We start from the raw sequence: 5,196 nt of genomic DNA, 5'->3' as shown, positions 1-5,196 counted from the left end.
TTTGGAGGAGTGGAGTAATAGAGAAAGTGAGTTGAAAGGATAGACAGTAATGATGACCAAAAAGTGAAATGCAGGCAATGTAATCGTTCAGGGTTACATTTATTGTTAATAATAAGTCCCGGGGCAATATCATGTGAGTGTGTAGGTAAGGCAGAATGCAGGGGAAGATCATTGGAAGGTAAATTAAGGAAACGAAGGGCCTGAGAGTTATGTATGATTATGTACACGTATACTGAAATCACCAGAATTAAGACTGAAGTAGTGTGGAAAGAGTGATATGGAGCTGGGAACAGATGCCTTGGAAAACATGTGGTTGAATACCTGGGATCTGAAGATGACAAAAGCAAATGAAGAGTAGTAGGTGATATAATCCATGGAAATGAGATTCAAAGCTATATTTTTAGGAGACAAATTGTAGAATTTTATAAAAATGGCCAAGAGGAACAAAAGCATTTCTACTACACCTCCCAGCCTAACAATCACTACAATACCTTATACTACCCTAGAGAGCTGCAGGGAAAACACTGTCCTCAGGGAGAAGCCAGGCTTTTAATTTTTATTATAATTATGTTTTTAATTTGTTATAGCCATTTTCAGGGATCTTAACAACTTCAATATACTTAAGGCTCATAAATGGCTTTACTATTACCAGCTTTTTAAAATAAAAATTTCTGCAGAAACATGTTTAGGTAAGCAGATTCATTGGCTAGCTTGTTTTATTTTATAGTACAATGAATTAAGGAAAGCTTTGAGAGAAGAGGTTGAAAAAAATAGGATATTTTGCTGCTCATGGTCTTTAAATTACACGTGACATTGTAGAAGATTTTCTGGAATTGAGAAGAGGTGTGAGAAGTATATAGACTAGAATATATTCAGAGCTTGATTAGATTGTGGGTATGTGGAAGAATTGAGTTATCTGAATGTCTGGTGTTTCTAGGGGTGAATCTATAACAGTATTTTTAAGATTTTTTTTCCTTGTAGATTCAGGACTGGAGAGGCAGGGAAGAGCTAGATCACAGGGAGATTTATAGAGTGGGGCCAGGAACTTAGTTATATTTTCAGAGTAATGTTAAGCCACTGAAGAGTGTGTGCTGATGTTAGGAGTAAAGGTGGGACAGAGAATAGAGTAGTAGATCACCAAATTTTACTTTTAAAAAACATGAGACTATCTTTTGGATATAAAATAGTCCTATAGGGCAGTCCCCCTCCCCACACAAAAAAGATTAATTATAAGGATGTTAAATCAGTTCAGGTAGAAAATGATGAGCATTTAGATTATAGTTTAGATGAACACAAGTAGAACTGATCTCAAGTTGATATTTAACAAGCCATGCTAATACATCAGGAGGAACCAAGGATGATCCCAAATATTTGTCTTTGACTATGGCATGTGCACTTCACTAAGGTGCAAACAATGGGAGATAAACATTTGAAGAGACTAATGATCAAAATTCTGTTTTGGACAATTAAAGTTTGAAATGCCAAACAACAGAAAAAAAGGGGCACTCTTCCCTAATTCATTTTATGAGGCCAGCATCATCCTGATACCAAAACTTGGCAGAGACACACACAAAAAAGTTCAGGTTGACATCCCTGATGAAAATCTTCAATAAAATACTGGCAAACCGAATCCAGCAGCAGATCAAAAAGCTTATCCACCACAGTCAAGTCGGCTTCACCCCCGGGATGCAAGCCTGGTTCAATATATGCAAATCAATAAACGGAATCCATCACATAAACAGAACCAATGACAAAAACCACATGATTATCTCAATAGATGGAAAAAAGGCCTTCGATAAAATTCAACACCACATTCATGCTAAAAATTCTCAATAAACTAGGTATTGATGGAACATATCTCAAAATAATAAGAGCTATTTATGATAAACCCACAGCCAAAATCATACTGAATGGGCAAAAGCTGGAAGCATTCCCTTTGAAAACCAGCACAAGACAAGGATGCCCTCTCTCACCACTCCTATTCAACATAGTATTGGAAGTTCTGGCCAGGGCAATCAGGCAAGAGGAAGAAATAAAGCTATACAAATAGGAAGAGAGGAAGTCAAATTGTCTCTGTTTGAAGATTAAATGATTGTATATTTAAAAAACCCCATCATCTCAGCCCAAAATCTCCTTAAGCTGACAAGCAACTTCAGCAAAGTCTCAGGATACAAAATCAATGTGTAAAACTCACAAGCATTCCTATACACCAATAATAGAGAGCCAAATCATGAGTGAACTCCCATTCACAATTGCTACAAAGAGAATAAAATACCTAGGAATACACTTACAAGGGATGTGAAGGACCTCTTCAAGGAGAACTACAATCCACTCCTCAAGGAAATAAGAGAGGACACAAACAAATTGAAAAACATTCCATGCCCATAAATAGGAAGAATCAATATCATGAAAATTGTCATAATGCCCAAAGTAACTTATAGATTCATTGCTATCCCATCAAGCTACCATTGACTTTCTTCACAGAATTAGAAAAAACCTACTTTGAATTTCATATGGAACCAAAAAAGAGCCCATATAGCCAAGACAATCCTAAGCAAAAAGAACAAAGCTAGAGGGATCATGCTACCTGACTTCAAGCTACACTACAAGGCTACAGTAACCAAAACAGCATGGTACTGGTACCAAAACAGATATATAGAATAATGGCACAGAACAGAGGCCTCAGTAATAACACTACACATCTACAACCATCTGATCTTTGACAAACCTGACAAAAACAAGCAATGGGGAAAGGATTCCCTAATTAATAAATGGTGTTGGGAAAACTGGCTAGCCATATGCAGGAAACTGAAACTGGACCACTGACTTACACCTTATACAAAAAGTAACTCGAGATGGATGAAAGACTTAAATGTAAGATGTAAAACCATAAAAACACTAGAATAAAACCTAGGCAATACCATTCGGGACATAGGAATGGGCAAATACTCCATGACTAAAACACCAAAAGCAATGGCAACAAAAGCCAAAATAGACAAATGGGATCTAATTAAACTAAAGAGCTTCTGCACAGCAAAAAACTATCATCAGAGTGAACAGGCAACCTCAGAATGGGGGAAAATGTTTGCAATCTATCCACCTGACAAAGGGCTAATATCCAGAATCTACAAGGAACTTAAACAAATTTACAAGAAAAAAAAAACATCAAAAAGTGGGCAAAGGACATCAACAGACACTTCTCAAAAGAAGACATTTATGCATCAAACAGACATATGAAAAAAAGGTCATCATCACTGGTCATTAGAGAAATGCAAATTAAAACCACAATGAGATACCATCTCACACCAGTTAGAATGGCAATCATTAAAAAGTCGGGAAACAAAAGATGCTAGAGAGGATGTGGAGAAATAGGAATGCTTTTTCACTGTTTGTGGGAGTGTAAATTAGTTCAACCATTGTCAAAGACAGTGTGAGATCTAGAACCCGAAATACCATTTTGTCCAGCAATCCCATTACTGGGTATACACCCAAAGGATTATAAATCGTTCTACTATAAAGACACATGTGCATGTATGTTTATTGCAGATGTATTCACAGTAGCAAAGCAGAACCAACCCAAATGCCCATCAATGATAGACTGGGTAAAGAAAATGTGGCACATATACACCATGGAATACTATGCAGCCATAAAAAAGGATGCATTCATGTCCTTTGCAAGGACATGGATGAAACTGGAAACCATCATTCTCAGCAAACTAACACAGGAACAGAAAACCAAACACCACATGTTCTTACTTATAAGTGGGAGTTGAACAATGAGAACACATGGACACAGGGAGGGGAACGTCACACACCAGGGCCTGTTGTGGGGTGGGAGGCTAGGAGAGGGATATCATTAAGAAAAATGCCTAATATAGATGACAGGTTGATGAGTGCAACAAACCACCATGATGCGTGTATACCTCTGTAACAAACCTGCACGTTCTGCACATGTATCCCAGAATTTAAGTATTAAAAAAAAATTGAAACTTAAAGAAAAGAAAATCTGTTTCTACAGGAACTTTTATTTTTAAAATGCTGGCTATAATAAAGCCATATCCCAGGGTTTTAAAACAAGGATAATAATAATAATAATAGTAGTAGCAGTAGTACTAGTAACAGTTGTAGTAGTAGTGGTAAAGCAAATTTGCAAGTCTTAAGGATATTGAAGTCTTTAAGGTCCTGAAACAGGCTGTAACAGTTGACAAATAATTGGAATGAAAAATAAAAGGCACACTTAGTTTCCCATTAAGATTCAGCCACACTGGCCTTTTTTTCTGTTCTTTGCAATGTAAGCTTGTTACTTTCCTAAGTTTATGCACAAGCTGTTTCTCTACATGTAATGCTATTCCCCTTTTGCTCTTTTTTTCCCCCATTTACGTATCACTTCAGAAAACCTTTTTTTCCTTACAAGTCAATTTCAGCTGGAAAACCTGCTGTATCCAACATTTCAGTCCATTTGAACTCTCTGCATACTACTTAACACTACCTGACATTGCTTTGCTCAAAAAAAAACCTTAAGTTATATTCACTGGTCCAATCCCAACATTCCAAAGTAACTAACACCAATTAGTGCTCAATATATATTCCTTGATCTTGAAGAATGCAGAAAGTGGATGTTAAGTATTCTTACCACAAAAATGATAGCTATGTCTAGTAATGCAGTTGTTAATTAGCTAGATTTAACCATTCCACAATTTGCATATACTTCAAAGCATCATGTTGTACAGAACAAATGCATATAACTTTATCTGTCAATTTAAAAAAATCATTTAAAAAAGGAAAATTTATAAATTTACACACACACAAGCACATATATATTCATTGAATGAATGAGAAAAATGGATGAATGACTGATAAGCAACAGTTTGACCCCAATCCTCTCTCTTCACATCATAGCCATAACCCACTCTTATAACCCACCCCAACTCCAAGCACAGTGGGATTCCTTTTAGTACATTTTAAAGTGTTAGGCTCCTTTCTGTATCAAAGGCCTTTACACAATATTCCCTCTCTGCATATAACACCTTTCTCTATATTTTCCACCTCACCCAATAAACTTGTGTTTATCCTTCAAATTCCAGCTCAAATATCCCCTTCCTCAAGGAAATCTTCTCTGTATTCCATGACAAGGGAACTCTTTCATTACAAAGTTTCATGATATGATATGCTGCTATTTTGAGGGGCTTACCAGAG

General features: G+C 36.4%; 1 non-coding gene across 1 annotated transcript; it reads right to left on the bottom strand.

Moving 5' to 3' along the window:
• Window positions 1–579: 579 nt before the first annotated feature.
• On the bottom strand, window positions 580–713 carry LOC115935164 (small nucleolar RNA SNORA33). The gene has a single exon (XR_004070864.1). It is a non-coding gene; the product is annotated as a small nucleolar RNA SNORA33 (small nucleolar RNA).
• Window positions 714–5,196: the final 4,483 nt, after the last annotated feature.

This window comes from Gorilla gorilla, chromosome 5, assembly GCF_029281585.2.
Source record: "Gorilla gorilla gorilla isolate KB3781 chromosome 5, NHGRI_mGorGor1-v2.1_pri, whole genome shotgun sequence".
NCBI lineage: Eukaryota > Metazoa > Chordata > Mammalia > Primates > Hominidae > Gorilla > Gorilla gorilla.
The sequence above is the reverse complement of the archived record's forward strand: the minus strand, read 5'-3'. Positions and strand labels throughout refer to the sequence as shown.